This window comes from Hermetia illucens, chromosome 5 (genome assembly GCF_905115235.1).
Source record: "Hermetia illucens chromosome 5, iHerIll2.2.curated.20191125, whole genome shotgun sequence".
In the NCBI taxonomy this organism is placed as follows: Eukaryota; Metazoa; Arthropoda; class Insecta; order Diptera; family Stratiomyidae; genus Hermetia; species Hermetia illucens.
Window position 1 is genome coordinate 30,597,590 of NC_051853.1, and position 17,128 is coordinate 30,614,717.

A 17,128-nucleotide genomic window follows, 5' to 3' on the forward strand; every position below is an offset into this window, starting at 1 on the left:
ACAGACTTGTATGTTTAAGATGTGAGCGAGAATTCTATTTTTGCTTAGGCGAGAATTTTATGGGGAATTTTTATTGGCCATGAACATTTTTGATAAATGCTTACACAGAAAAATATTTTAAATACTCGTCTCAAACCTTCCATGTACAGAAGTGAACTAATGATGTTGTGGCTTGGCGGTACGTGGATGGTGCTTTCAGTTCAATTGGCGGCCGGGTGCATTGCGGGCTCTTGCGGCGTAACTGACAGGCCAAATTGAACTTGGATGGCGGGCTTAAGTAAATTAGTTCGAGACAAAAAAATATGTCGGCCCTGCGTGATAAAAAATGGTACCCTCACTGGAAAGATGGAGGGACTCGCAAGGGCTCCTCGAAAGAGGGGCGTTGATATTTGCGCTCTACAAGAAATTGGATTGTGCGGTGTCAAAAGTGTGCTAAAACTGACTACAAACTTTTCTATGTTGGTAACCCACGCACTCAATATGGTGTGGGCATTACCATCTCTGGGAGTTTCCGTGACGCCATTAAGGAAGGCGAGCGATTTATATCAGCTGATTGCACGATTTATTTCTTCGCCACATACACGCCACCGGTAGGTGCACCCGATGATGAGAAAGGTACTTTCTGGAAAAAACTTGACGCAAAGTCCTGCAACGCTCCTGCCGATGACTATATCGTCATTGTGGGTAATATTATGGGAGGAAAAGCCGGGAAAAAGAGGACGCAATGAGTCTGACGAGCATATAGTGTATTTTTTGGGCGGACACGACCTTTTGCGTATCAATACAGTAACAGTAAAAAGTAAGTTGACTATATCTTCATAACACGCCGATTGTTGCTCAGAGATGGCGGTGAGGAAGACGGGACGGCAACCCTGTCGGCCAAACCAAAACCAAGTGGCCGGGGAGAACCTTCATTGTGGTGGCACCGGAAGACGCTGTATTACATTGGTCTGCCGGCCATGACGCGCGTATGTACGGGAACTCATCTGAAGTAACAGTAGGCCACGAAACCTTACCAGTGGTATGCTGGTACTATGGGAACCGGGATATCCCTTGAAATTACATACTTCAAGAGAATTCCTGTTGTATGTGCGTTCAGCTCAGTTGTTGCGGTTGGCCTCCTAGCGGGAGTTTCATGTGAGTTGTGGTTGCATTCAAGCGAACAGAGACCTTCGGGCCTCAAACGTGGGGTTGCATTTGAACACGGGTGTCGTACTCCATAGTTCGGTAGAGATTTAGGTAGGTCTTGCATCCAGTATGCATGCTGAACCATGCACTCGGTATAGTCTGGTACCGTTATTTCTTGTCACAGCGGGGCTGTGATTGTGGTCACAAAATCAATCCGTGTCCTAAGAAGACCGTGGCAGCTACCCATGTTAATCAACACGCCGACTGAAGTCGAGCAAGCAATCAAACGAATGAAATCGGGGGACGAAACAGGACCTGAGCTGTAGGAAGCGCGTTGCTGGGACGCAACACTGAGGCTCAGTGAGTTCTTCAATTGGGTCACTGAGGAAAGCAGAGCACAATCTGACTAGCGAGAAAGCTCCTCCGTTTCGATATAAAAAGTGAAATAGAATGTTCAAACTGCCGTCCAACTGCAGAACTCCATTGCATTTTTGGATCTAGATAAGGTGAGAAAGGTAGCTAAACTGAGTGTCCTGGATACTAAGCTAGTTTAAAGAAGACTTAACTCTAGGAGGAGCTTTTTGGTAGGTAGCGCACGACAAGAAAAAAATGTATCTGACTGCAATTATTCGTCAAGGGATCATATTGACGCCCCGCTGTGAAACATCCTTTAGTATAGAGTGCTTGGTACTTGTATACCAGAAGAGGTAATGTTGATTGATTCTTCAGACGATCTGGTAAAACGTCATTTTTGAGAAGTGTTGCTGCATCATCTTTTCTTGAAGAAAAGTGCGTCGGAATCGCATCAACTACTAGTAAAAGTATACGGTGACCATGCTTAAACAGTTCACATGTACCAAAAGTGGTTTCAGTAGTTCAAAGATGGCGACTTCAGTGTAGAAGGCAAAGACCGTGGACGACCGAAGAAGAAGTTCTGAGAAGGCATGAAACAAAGCGATTCCTGCATCGGATTATAACAGGTAGTTTCACGAGGCCAGCCATCAACATTCCAGCCGAAGAGGAACATCTACGGTAAGGAGATATTGCTGTGCATCTTGTGGGACCAGAAAGGTGTGATCCACCACGACGTCTTGAAATGAGGTCAAATGATGACGTTAGACCTTTACCGGCAACAACTATTGCGCTTGAACCAGGCGCTGCAAGAAAAATGGCCAGAATGGAACGACGGACAGGACAACTTAATTTTCCAGCACAATAATACAAGGACGCATATCGCAAAAGCGGCCCAGGAAACACTGCGAATACTCGGTTAGGAGGTATTATCTCACCCGTCGTATTCATTAGGTATTGTCCCGTCGGACTATCATTTGTTTCGGTTGATGGCCTACGAATTAGCTAACCAGCGTCTACAGCATCATCATCATCATCAACGGCGTAACAACCGGTATCCGGTCTAGGCCTACAGCCTACAGCAAGTGCCGAAAAATGGGTATCCAACTTGATCGTCAGCCAAGATGTGGAGTTCTTTTAACGCGGAATCCGTATGCTGCCCGAAAGATGGGCAAAGGTTACAGAAAACTGTGGAAAATATTATGAATAATAATTTTTTTGTTAAATAAAGAAACAAAATGCGTTTACTTCGAACAAAGAAAAACGAACAGTCATTTTCACACACTTAATATATCACCGAAGGGAAGGGCCTGGTACAGTTGTGGGACTGATATTGGCACTGCGCTGACGCATAAAGTTTCTTAGCACTTTAATAATGATTCTTTTCACAGCTAAGGTTGTCAAGCTGGCCACTGAAAGAGATGGTCTAACAATATTTCTTAAGAGGTGTGGTTAAACCAGGTATCCGTGCAGAGAGCAGACACGATGCATATTCCCCGGTAGAAAACCTAGCTTCTGGCGAGATAGTGAATTCCCTAACCTTTACTCGGATCGCTATAAAGCCAGGCTGCTGCCAGAGGAGTTTTTCCCTGCATTATCGGAGTAGCAGAAGTTCTTGTTGGCATCTGAAATTGGTAAACCTTCAAAGTAAGTGCTGCGGGTAATTGATGGTCCAGAAGCTTTTAAAATAGGCAGTCTTATTTTCCTCAAACCATAAAATTTTGTCCAGAAAGAGTCGAAGGCAAGACAGCTCTAACGCAGCGCTGATGATAGACTTTCTATTGTGGAGCATCCCATACAACGTTATATTCAACTTTTAACAGGCCATGGTAGTGTCTAACATCAAAGATAGCATTGGATGGGGGTCGCAATTTCCTCAAGGGTCGGAATAGAGACACATAATGGAATAGGTGAATAGCTGAATCTTAATGCGGGACCGCATAACTTTCATCCCGGCTCTAGATTTTCTTTCTAGGACCCTCACCCTCAGTTTTTACTTTACACAAAATGCTAAATAGAAATTGGCGAACGGTGCCAATGATATCATAATGGTTTTCTTCATCAAAACCTCTTCCATCTTTTTGATAATAATTTTTTAAATACGAAAATTCCCTCATGGGATTATCAACCTTTATTTATATAAATATTCATTAATCGTAAAAGGTATGATAATAGTGGTAAAAATCTCAATCAAACACATTTTTTGACTTTCAGTCAAAATGTCCACACCCATTTGCAACCTAGTGGAAGGACTCATAGGTAAGCAAATGATGATATGATACTTCCACTGTAAACAGCCTTGTCTATAAACAATTTGTCACGCCGCTTATACTCCTATTTACCGGGAAAGTAAACATTCTTTGTTAATCCAATTTACCGCAGATGATCCTCTTTTCCCGACCAGACCAGAGTCTAACCGCTATAAAAATCTAATCTTTTTGAATAAGTGAAATCCAGTTGGAAATTCCATCATATTGAAACCTTTGTAAAAACACTGCTCAAAGAAACTGTGCCAGATCCTTTGTAAGCAGAATTCCTGCCAAGCGTGTAACGTAGTCGATAAGTGATTGCAGCTTCTGTGAACATTATCTTCCCTTTATCCTGGACCAGCTTCTATTTGTCATATTCCATTCTCAAATTCGATCCTTGCGATGATGCATTGCGCTAGGAATAATGCCCATTTTCCTGGTCGTTTTTCGGCCTCTTGCTTGGGATACGGGGTGTGTGTATTTGAATCGTGAAAAGAAGGACATCATTGTCACCCGAAATTGGAGTTGAAACCGCACTATGGTATAGCACAGTGTGGCATAAAATGTTCATAATGTTGTTCGCAATGCAGTGATTTATGGCATTCTGCCATTATGGACTGAACCGAGAAACGGGGTTATCGGTTTTAAGTAGGGAATTTTTGAATAGTATAGTCGAGTTTCTTAAGAAGCAATGTGTTCTACTGCAACTAGAAACGAGATTAGTTAGTTTGGAGTGGGGTTTTCAAACTTAAATAAAAGTACTAGCATAAAAAGGTGTGGGGTTCAACGAAAAATAAAACTCAAAACTCTCAATTGCTGAAAATAATACTACATCTCCCATTTGTGTACTCGTTTTTTCGGTTATGGTATCATCTCAATCTCTCTGTGATATGTTTTATTATATCAGACCATCTAGCTGACAACCCCAGTTCAAATACTAAATTAGGCAATAGTAGTGCTGCTGCAAGGCCTTTTCCCAGCTTCCAGTAAGTGAGCAACGAGTTTTTCGGTTACTTCTATGAGTGCTGAACGTCTTTCTCTTCTATTTTTGGCCCGAGTTGTATTTCTTTTCCGTATTGGATTTGCACGTAGTTTTCGGCAGCAGATACAGCAATATTTTTGGTCAATGTCCCAAGAAGGCAATCTAACCTAAACCCGAATGCCCAGCGGGTGTCCGTTTTGATTTATGAACGGTTCCTCTGTTTGGTTTTTCCTTTTATGTGGCCAATTTTCACTCCTTGAAAAGCAAATGATCTGAACAGGGGGAAGAAAAGCAATGAATAGGAAACTAGGAATGTTTTTTTCTTGCTATAAAAATCCGAGGACTAATAAAACATATTATTTGATTGAACATCCCTTGGCTTTTGATCTCTGCTAAGCATCAATCAATAAAATGCCACTTTTCGGAGAAATAATTTATAAAGTGAAATGAGCGGCATTGACACTATAGAAGGTATGCTGTGACCTATGCACGTCCCTTTGATCGCGGAATGTGAACTCTAGTATTCGTTTTTAGAAGGGAGTTTTTGATCATTGATAAATATCTGTCGAGGTTTGAAAGTTTGTTTATTTTGTAATAATTTGTCTTCTTTTTACTTTTTATATAGGAGTATGTTACTGCATTAAATTGATTGACTGTTTATTGAAAATGGCCCTTTTACACTTTCAATGTGTGTGGGGATACATTGGAACAAGTGTATTCACTACAAAATGGTACGATTCGTTCACGAAAATATCTGATTTGGTTACGTTACTCCTTTTATTCAAGCATTGGTGGTAAATGGTGCATACTCGTATACTTATGTTACCACTCTGTTACTATCTTCTTTTTCTTCAGCCTTTGTCCCGTTCACAAGCGGAGTTAGCTTGTCGTAATCGCTTTCGCCATTTGGTTCTATCAAAAGCCTGCCATCCAGCGTATCAAGCCACCGTTGTTTCGGATGGCCTTCTGGTTGTTTACCATCGGCTTCGATGTTCACACCCATCTCGGGAAGTGAATTATCGTTATCGCAAATCACGTGACCATATCATCGAAGACGGCTCTCTCGCAATTTTTCCACGATCGATGCAACCCCATATCCATATCCTCATTTCGAATGTGATCAAAACGTGTCACGCCACTAGTCCAACGCAACATCTTCGTCTCCATTAACGCAACACACAGTTCATTGTCTTTTATAGTCGGCCAATACTCAGAATCATAGAGAGCGACAGGACGGACGACATTGTGGTAAATTTTAGATTTGAGACGTTCGTTGATACTTCGATCACAAAGAACACCAGTTGTGGAACGCCACTTCATCCAAGATGCGTTGATACGTGTAGCAATTTCATAACGCACTTTTCCATTGGCTGATAGTATTGAGCCGAAATATTTAAATCGCTCAGTTTTGGGTAGGTCACTACCGCTGAGAGTTATTGTGCATGTTTCATGGGGATCGGTCGTCAAAAATTCAGTTTTATTCAGATTAGAGAGACCGTGTTGCATGAGCCGATTATTCCATTTTTGGACAAGTTGCTCGAGATCATTTTTGCTTTTATACGCTGGGAAAACATTATCTGGATAAAGCAGTGGATAGGACGTTGTATGTTGCATTTTCGTGTGACGCTGTCCATAACAAGAACACAGAGGAGTGGTGAGGGGGCGCTTCCTTGCTGAACCCCAACAGCGACACGAAGTGGTTTTGATACACCCACCACACTTCGAATTGTGTTGCCGTAGAACATACCAGATGAGTACGTGTGGCGATGCTTCTTACGGTGTTTCTCCATGCATAACCACAGTTCTTGACAAATTCGGCTTGATTCACGGTTATTTCAACGATTTCGCGAATACGGTTGTCAAGAATGGGTTCAAAAATCTTCATGATATGGGAAAGTAACCGGATCGGATGGTAATTTGAACACTCTGCTGGACTTCCTTTCTTTTTCCATATTGGAACTATGGTACTTTTTTGCCAGTTAGATGGTGTTCTACCTTCCTGAATAATAATAATAAGAATCGTTGGCGCAACAATCCATGTTGGATCAGGGCCTTAAAGTGTGTTAGAGCACTTCATTCAAGACCGTAACGGTACACTAGGAGGCAATGTGGTCAGCATTGCACTCGCTTCCTGAATAACCCCATTAAAGAATTCACTGAGCTACAGTGTTGGGTCCCAGCTCTTCGCTTTCCAGAGCTCAGATGCGACGTCGTCAGGTCTATTGTTTTCCCCGCCCTCCCGAGTGTCCAGTTTATCGTAAGGTTTTTTGTAATGGTCCGCTCGGGTGACAGCGATCGCTTTCTTTGCTTGCCGGTTGGCATTCTTATAAATTTGGCTATTGTCGAGTGTTTTGCCGTCGAGAAACTTGTGGTAGAGGGGTTTCTTTTCACGGACCTTCATTTCAACATCGTCATTCCAAAGCCAATTATCTGGCTTGGTGACCCCGCGGGTTCCAGAGGCCGCTTTGTGATATTATCACACATAATGCTATCAAAATTATAAACCTGTAGCCACAGGACAGTAAGTGTTAAACTGGGTACTAATGCCAGAGTTCGAACAAGTAATTAAAAAATCCGTTTATCGATAGAACTAAAAGTAGAAAAGGAAACCGAAATTCAGTCGTCATTGTGAAAATCATTCAAATTTTTTTGGACTTTATAGAATTGCCTCATCTCTACTCTGGAATATTTGGATACAATGTTTGGCAAGGCGGGAGTGCCGTTTGGGTAGAAGAAAGGCAGAGAAGAGGTGAATATTAGTTTTATTTATTCAATCTACAATCAACGGAGAATATTCCAAATACCTATTTGAATGAAAACAAAAACAAATCAATTTTTGTGTGTGTTTAGTGTGGAAACCAGAGAACCAAGTTCCAAATGGTTACATTTACGTGACATTGTGGGAAAGAGATATCGAAGTGTCACTCAGGCTTCACAAATGGCAGGTTAAAATATTGTGCGATATGTCATGGTATTGAATTTGGGACGCTGCAAATCCATCCATCCATCAAGATGTTACACAATTTGAAAAGTGTACATACGTCAGCGAAGGATGTTGGAAATGGCAGATTAACGAAAGCCAGAAGATCAGGATAAGTTGACCACTAGCAAAGGTTCTTTTCAAAGGTTAGGCGCCGAGTAAAGTTCTTCTGAACAGATTCAATTGCATGGCAATCACAATTATGGTAAGCATATTCACTAAGGAAGCATATTCAAGAATATTATAGAAGAAGGAATTCGTGAATTCACATGAGGAACGAAGGATGAAGCCGGATAATCTGGTGTTCGGCTGCTGTCAAAGGTCACATGTAGAGGCCATCATCGTTAACGGCTGGTCATCTAAATAGTAAACGGGTGTCAAGGAAGAGTAGTGAGTAGTATAATGAGTAGGATTTCCTCACATTAAGTGGCAGTTTGTTCCGAATGCACCACCGATATAATGGGTGCTCTGGTTAGGAGGCGAATCATGAAAAGGAAGTATAATAGTTTTAAATCATCTGCATATAAAAGCGAGAGTTGTAGCTGCATCTGTAGTTACTGCAGATTTCCTGTTTCCATTCGTGTGGAAATCAAAGATAACAGTTAAAATAATCCTGGAACGCATGAAATCGACAGAGAGCAGGATAGTTTCCGTTCCGGATCATCCCGCATTGACTACATTAACATCCTACGGATCATTTCGGAGCAGTTCATGGAGGAGCATTCCAGCGAAACCACGTTAAATGCCACATACTGCACCGAGATAAAATCTCAGAGGAATTTGAAGTCCAAAGTGGAGTCCATAAGGGTTGCATTTTGTCACTGATATTATTCCTTTCTGTTATCGGAGGAGTTCGATAAACGACGAGATCTTTCCTAAAACACCTCAACTATGTTGATCACACCTGCTTTCTCTCTCATCGGGCCTTGGCCAAACAAAACCAAGGTTCTCAGTTTGACGAGTCACCGTACTCTCCTTATCTGCATTAATGGACAGAGCATCGAGAGCGTCGATCAATTTGTATATCTAAGAAGCGTGGTTCCTGCCATCGTCGGTGGCATAGAACTGGATGTTGAACATCGCATTAACAGCGCTAGATCCGCTCTCGCTGTTTTGTCTGAAATTTAGACTGCATTAGTTATCTCAACACCAAATTCAACTTGATTGGCTGGAATAACAACGCTGAAACTACCGCAACCGTCCAGGAATACATCGATATTGCCCCAGTAATGGCCGTAAGAAAGATGCACGAAGTCGTTTTTTGGTATGAGCTAGGGTGCACATTGGCACTACAAAACGTTTGTTTCTTTTGCCACCCTCTACTCCCACCCCAAATTTCATGTCAATCAGTCTTGACTGAAAAAATTTGGAGGTCGTACCTAATTTTTGAATTTAATGGCTGGACTACATCATATCCTTCATCATTAGTTTTTCTAACGCTTCCATTATTCCAATATACCTTTGCGTAACAAGTTGTTAACAGCACAGCTATCACATTCGGTCGCTAAAAAAATATATGTCATAACTTCCTGTTCTCAATTCATTTTCAGAAGAATGTTTACCCAAAGAAGGAAGGGTCTTGACCCGTAAATCATGTTTTTTAAGAACATTTCAACCTGGGAAAAACCTGATACAAAAAATTGTGCCTGAAAGCAGTAGGATTCCAGATATCGGTTTTTTCAACGCTTGTTCAATAGTATTGCTATACAATTCAAAACACATATTTACATCATGTATGCTTAAAAACGTACATGAATATACGTTAAAATAAAGCCCCAACATCATGCTGGTGAACAAATGTACGTCAACAACATGGCATGAACTCATATAACGGATACAATTTGAAAAAAAATAGTTAAAAAAACTATTATCTGGCGTCGAAATGTGCTCACGGGGAAATGAGCGTCATCGAAACATACCCCACATATGTCAGACTTTCAGGTTCCGAAGGTCAGTAGCACAGTATATCTAATAGGCAGTACCCACACTAAAATGCCCCAACTTGCGAATGTATTGCAGAAGCTTATCTGTACACATCAGAGACACTAAGCAAGGACAAAGCATAATCTTCGTCAAATCGTATTGGTAAGAAAGGGATCCGTGAGCTTTTGCTATTCTGGTACTACTACCATGCTCACCCATCTAGCAAAAAGTAGCTTCACGTATTGGCTTATACATAGGCAGAAACTTGCCGATCTCACCAATACATTGGCAAGTCCGGGCGGTATGTCAAACATAGATGATCGGATTTTGGTTATATCTTGCTCATGCTCAAGGGCAAAACAATTTGAAATCGTGCGTACCTGTCCTGATTTAATTTTTTAGGGGGCATGGGGGAGTGTGGTAGCTGTCTAGTATCTACCTGTGGTCAGTAGCGCGTGAACGGCAAAACAATGAAGTTCGGTAACTACGAAAAAAAAAATCGCGACTATTGCGTTGCACCAATGTGGGAATACGACGGAAAAGATTCATAGTTTGTTAAAAAAGCTGCCGGTAAACGAACGATTCGTTTTTAGGACATTAGTTCGATACCGCGAAACAGCTGATGTGGTTGACAGGTCGCGGGAGGGGCCGTAAGTCGCCCAAATGTTGTGCATGCGGTGCGTGAGTGTGTTAGTTGCAATCCTCTCCGCAAGTAGAAACGAATGTCGGCGAAAATGGGGGTTTTAACTCGAAGTACGAGTTGTATTTTACGAGAAGATGTCGGTCTTGGTGCTTACTGGCGGTGCGTTCACCATTTGTTAACACAGAATCTGAAGGAAATACGGCGAACTTGGTGTGCCGCTTTTCTGCTACGATTTCCTGGTAAAAAATATTGCAAAATTCTATTTTCTGACGAAAAAATTTTCATCATCGAGGAAAAATTCAATCGGCAAAATGATCGATTATACGTTTACGATTGTTATGAAGCCAAAGAAAATGCTCACCGAGTCCAACGTCGACACCATCCGACTTCTGTCATGGTATGGAGGTGCGTCTCATATCACGGAGTAACTGATATTCATTTCTGTGAGGTCGGTGTCAAAACCAATGCGAGCATGTACGAAAAGATGTGAGAGGATGTAGTCGAGCCATTGAGTAAATCTCTATTCGATGAAAAGCCGTGGTGCTTCCAGCAGGACTCGGCCCCCGTTCACAAGGCCAAGAGAATTCAGCAGTGGTTAGCGGCGAATGTTCCTGACTTCATAACCGCGGATGAATGGGTCACAGGCAGCCCAGATTTGAATCCTCTGGACTACAGCCTTTGTGCTAAGTTAGAGGAGACTGCTTGCGATCGAACTTACACCGATTTGGAGAGTTTGAAGGCCATCATCATGCGTGCAAATCGAGAAATGCCGGTTCATGCCGTGTATGAAGCGACCAATGCATGGCCTGAGAGACTTCGGGCCTGTATAGCTTCTAGCGGCGGCGATTTTAAATAATTTTTTTTCGTTAGAAAGCTCTATGTTTCCCTTTTCTAATACTGTACTTTTCGATTGATTCGGTTTATTACTTCGTGAGAAATAAATATTTGTTTGACTGACAGAATTTGGGGCGATACTATATATATACGTAAGTTGTATTAAGTGAAAAATTGGAATATTGGACTTGAATCAAACAGTTAATATAATTTATTTTGATGTTAATAATTTAAGGAAATTGCAGTAAATTGTGCTATGCTTGGGTCCTTCTTTTCGAAAAATTCAGGAGCAATAACGGTGCTTTAATTCTTATGATTTTTTTATCTTATTTTCAGTTCATTCAACCGAATTACTGGATGGAATGTATTTAATTAACCGAAGAAAACTAACCACGAGGAGAGTGATTTCTTATTGATAATGACTTCGTGATTTTTATTGTAACTGGGATTATTCAAATGTTTCACTTGATATGCATGCATACCCGACTGTAAGCCTAGTATCTAAGTAAACCGGGCAAAACTAATGAAAGTAATCTGTAAATCTCGTCAAAGCCACTGAAACAATGAAAATTATGCATGTTATCCAACAAGAAAATCGTCCCATTCACCATTTTGTTGAGACAATTGATTTCAATAATTATGGACTGGATTTTTTGGTACCAATTCTGTCTCCTTCACTATCAGAATTTGATTTCGTTCGGATTAACAATCACCAAGAATCTGTAATTTGAAAAGTATATAATTATCTCCAGTTTTTGGGTTTTGTTTTTCTCTGATCATATCTGGTTAGCTTTCTAAATTACTAAACTTCGTGTTAAAAGCAATTACTGTCATTTTTGTCTTAATAGAAATTATGCCGAAGTATTCAAATTAGTTACAATTATCACCCACACGAGCATTCCCAACGCACCAGCCAATAAATGATCCAAATTGTGAAAAATTATATTTTCATTGCTCTCATGAGGCTACAGTTCATTGGTCTGGAAGCAATATTGGTTCCACCTCATTTCACTAAATTGATACCCTTAGAGTTACAATAATACGATAATAATGTCAAATCCACCCATCGAATGATCCAAGGTCACCCAATCATAAATTACACGTTCCTATTATGCCTTCTCCAAGTTCTTGTGTGAATGCCCTACAAAAAAGCATCGCAAGGATCAAAAATCGTTCAGTTCGCAATGCGCGTAGCACATGCTTTAATAATTACACACATAAGGACGCTGGATATCTTTTGAAACCTAATAGAAGAGAAAGCAAGAGGCGCATCCCCGAAATCGGACCACAAAATGAAAATGATACGCATTAAGAATCATCACATCCTGATGTTTGCCCGTGTATGTAGTTGAAGATGGATATTCGTACATGAATCCTTGTCTGTTGTTAGTAGGCAGGTTTTTGGGTCAAGCCTCTCTTTTTCTCTACTTGGAGAAATCGTACACCACAGATTAAGGTTTTCTTCCACTTTTTAATTAAGGGTAACTCCTGCTTTTGATTTGGAGGCAAGGATCATTGCATCAATGTTTGGCCAACAACTGCAAGGACGCACGCCCGGATAATTTTACGGGGGATTCTGACAGTGTATTGGTATTACCTACTTCTCAGATCATACTTATACAGGGGCGTAGATGGAAGATAGTGTAGGGATAGGTAGATCATTGCTGGAAGTTTTCAAATTGTTGTGAATTGTCGTACATCAGTGAGGACGGCCATAATTGCCAAGAAATACTATACATATCATGAGATGAATTTAGATTAAGAAAGTTAGTTTGTTGCGATGCGTTGGTGTGATACATTCTCCCAAATTTAAAACAAAACAAAACTGACAAGTATTTTTAAGGAAGTAAATATTAGGAAAATCAAACGTCAAATGTATGCAAATATAATAAATAACATATAACTATGGTATATAACAAATCTGAAACTGGAAGGTTGGTGCTTCAGGTATGCAAGGCTTTATGGATTTTTTTTTATTTAAGAATATCTGAGTGCATGTTGGTTCCACATAGTATATCTTCCTCCATTAACTTCAATGCGAAACTGACATTTTATGATTTGGGCTGAAGTAATTTCAGACAAATGAGGCAACTTTGATCTAATGTAATGTTATTCATAGTAGTACGGTTTTCGACAAAGTTTCTAGTATGGTGCGCTATATAATGGCTTATATTATTGCGAAATTTTCTGGTTTCAGGATGAACTTGAGATGGTTTGCAGTAAATTTATAAAATATACTAATATACTGTTGTATATTAACTTTATTTCAACGAATATGGTGACCTCGAATATTTAAAGGAAACATAACGATATTTTGCAGATTTTTCTTTTGACTAGTTTCCGAGAATAAATCCTTGAAATAAGTGAATACTATCTGATCACGTCGTCCCTAAAACTAAGAATTGCTTCGGAAGTATTAACCGAGGCCTTCAATTGATACTGCGCATGATTATAATCGTGAAAAAAAAACATTTTCCGAAAAAAAAGTGAACGTGAAACACTAAAACGATTTCAATAAGATTTTTCTCTATAAAATATAAATAATCTTGCTGAGTGCTATAGGACGTGAACTTACACCAGACTAACTTTATCTGTAGTAGTTCGTGGAAGAAGACAAGGCATATATAGAAATCGTACCTACTTACGTACTTATATATTTGAAGCTTAGATTTTTCAGAGATACTTCTGTTAGATTTCATGGTGGGGTTGATTCTGACAACGGGACTTATACTTCTTGAACTTTAATTATTGGGTTGAAAACGGAATACGAAGCAAGTTTTCAATCTAGTCTGACTGAACTGTCTAAGAAATATTTTTGCAGTTTGGAAAGTGTATGAAGGAAAACAAAGGTATCGGTAAATGTAGTAATCTAGTCCCCTAGAAGCTTATCGAGAAAAGTAGCAGTTTTTCGTTTTCTTATGAGCTCTTTATTTGGTGGATTTTGAGGTTGTATCTTATATTGTGCGAAACCACAAACTGGATCTCGACCTCAAAGCCTGAAACTTAGATAACTACTGGAGTGAACAAGTCTTTTATCTAAGACAAATCTAACATATCCAAATGGTACAAGGAACTCGAATCAGAGGCAGATTGGCAAACCTTCTAGATAACCGATGATTAAAGCCAGAGCTCAAATCAGATTTGATTTCAGTCATAGATGTGACCTGCTCTTACCAAAATGATATGCCTAGGCAAGCCTATCGTTACCGGAATCAGAGGAACCAGGGAATCACCAGGAAGCGTAAAGACCACAAAGATGGGAATAACAAAGTCAGTAAAGTCAAGCCTCAATCAAGCGTTAACATCCTGAAACCACCGCTTCAAAGAGTCGCTTAACGGGCTCGGGCTACATACAACCAGCGACAAAGTTGTTTCCATGCTTGGAAGTTAAACCAACTTGACGGCTTCCTCGTAGCCGGGAAAGAATCAACGATAAAGTAACTATTAAAGAAAGTGGATTAGAGAAGAAATGCTGAAATGTTTTTAGGGTTGCAGATTAAGCACTTGAATGATGACTCGATTTTCTTGTACCAGTAAGTTTACATATGACAAGTTTCGAGTGACTTTAAGATGGAGAAAGCTATACTAACCAACCTATACGAAGACCCTCAATCTCCAAGTGCACACGGAGAGAAGCAGAAAAGCGTTAAGTTAGTTAGAATATTGAGAATTTCCTTAGGATCCGTTGGAGTCGAAGAAAGGAATTCTAGAATACGTAAAGGATCTTCACCGATGGATGGTCAAGCTTCAGATCGACTGTAAGAGTTGTAGTTCTGATCACTGACCATGATAATAATATGCATTGATGGCTGAGAAGATTTCTTTTCAGTTTAGAAAAGCAATCCGTATTCGAAAGTCTTTAAAGCATTTCAATCTTCATTCTACTGGCGCCATTCGGGATACAACAATGAAAGAAGATATATTTAGGTCTACATTTATTTTGGGAGGCGGAATATATAACAGGCGTTTTTAGGTATTCGAAAATTATTTTATTTAAACAAAACTTTTACAGCTGAAATTAAATGAAATGTTCTCCATCTGCATCGATGACCTTTTGCCATCTTTTGGGCAAAAGATGGATCCATCTGTGAAAGAATCCCTAATTTTTTAAAGCGATCGACGAGTTGACCCAATTTTTGGCTTCTGAGTAGTTTTTGAAGTCTTCTTTCTTCTTTTCTTTTGCCCCCGTTCACAAGCCATTTGGTTCTATCAAAAGCCTGATCTGGATGCAATCGCGAGGCCTTAAAATCCCCATCTAGCGTACCAAGTCATCGTTGTTTCGGTCGGCATTTTAGTCGCTCACCATCGACTTCGATGTTTAGACCAATCTTGGCAACTGAATTCCCGCTAGTGCGAATTTCATGGCCGTACCCACAGTTAGATACTAGACAGCTACCTCACTCCCCCTTGCCCCTCAAGGGGGAAATCAGTGCGAGTACACACGATTTCAAATTGTTTTGCCCTTGAGCATGAACGAGATGTACCAAAAACCCGATCAGCTGTGTTTGACATACCGCCCGGACTTGCCAATGTATTGGTGAGATTGGCAAGTTTTTGCTTATGTATAAGTGAATACGTGAAACAACTTTTTGCTATATGGGTGAGCACGCCGTAGTACCAGAATAGCAAAAGCTCACCGATCTCTCTCTTACCAATACGATTTGACGAAGATTATGCTTTTTCCTTGTTTAGCGTCTCTGATGTGTACAGATAAGCTTCTGCAAGCACATTTGCAAGTGAGGTCATTTTTGTAAGGGTACTGCCTATAGTAGATCTACTGTGGCCGTACCATTGAAGACGCTTCTCTAACAATTTTTTCAAAGCGATCATTTGCTCTCGATATCGTTCAGTTGTGACAGTTTCATTCGCTTGCAGCAACTCATAATACAGTACACCTTGCTGGTCCCATCAGATACAGAACATAAACTTCTTGCCGTGAATGTCTCGTTTTGGTATCGATGTTGACGGTTCACCTGGTTTCACTCTGTTTTTTTTTTTCATTTACGGTTGGGATAGTAAATCCACTTTGTGTTGAAAAAAGAGGGGATAAAAGAGAGAGGGGAAATGTGATGATTCAGAGGAGAATTAGTGTCCGAGAGGACGGTTAGCCCTGACACCAGCACCTCTGCTCGCCCAACGAAGCGTTACGCGTAGCAAAATTTTTTATCAGTCGATTAGGGTGGGGTAGCTACTTCTTCAGTCTGACGCGCGATAGTTTGATCATATGCGAAAATATGGGACAAACCCCGGAGCGGGCGCACAAGAAAGAATTGTTGTAGAATTTCAAGTTCAGCCTTCTATATTTTCCCGTGCATTTCCTAAGTATCGTCTTTTCAAAGCGTTGAAGGGCTTCTGCTACGTTGAGTGACATGGTAGCCCATGTTGGGAAACCATGGTTTGTTTTAAAAGGGGGCCAAGATGAGAGGAGGTTTTTTAAGGCAGCTGAGGGTCTAGAAGCTTTGGTAATAGATGATCTAACGTGGGGTTTGGATTTAAGTTTGCTGTTGAGAGAGATTCCCAAATACTTAATGTCTGTTCTTGGCTTGAGAGTGTGGATGGCAATGTGTAGATGAAGGTTTTTACTTTCTAGCACCGCGTGCCAGTGACACTTCCCTCTGGGGTTTCTGAAGTAAATAACCTCAGACCTCAGAGAATTAATGGTGAGGGCCCATCGGCTGAAATACACAATGGCCCTATTGGTTTTGTGTTTGAGAGGGAGAAAGGCTAATGAGGAGCTGGGCCCACTCGCATAAAGAATGGTGTCGTCAGCGGAGAGGAAGGGGAATATCGTGGAGGAAGATGTTAAAAAGTTTGGGGTCTAGGATGGATCCCTGAGGGACTCCTGGATCTACCGGAAGGTTGATGAAGCGAAGTCCATCGAAGCTCACGTGGCAAATTCTGTTGGAGATGCAGTTTCCGAGGATTATAAATAGCAAGTTCTCTTTCCAGACTAAATTGAATGCCTTTTCAATGTCTAAGTCGCAGGCTAGGGTACGTTGCCTATTTTCCAGGTGATTGAGGATGTAGTCTTGCAGTTA

At 40.7% G+C, this 17,128-nt stretch overlaps 1 long non-coding RNA gene across 1 annotated transcript; it reads left to right on the plus strand.

Moving 5' to 3' along the window:
• The first annotated feature begins 7,343 nt into the window (after nucleotides 1-7,343).
• Nucleotides 7,344-13,406, plus strand: LOC119657488. The gene is made up of 3 exons (XR_005250141.1): nucleotides 7,344-7,459; nucleotides 11,427-13,037; nucleotides 13,288-13,406. It is a non-coding gene; the product is annotated as an uncharacterized LOC119657488 (long non-coding RNA).
• Nucleotides 13,407-17,128: the final 3,722 nt, after the last annotated feature.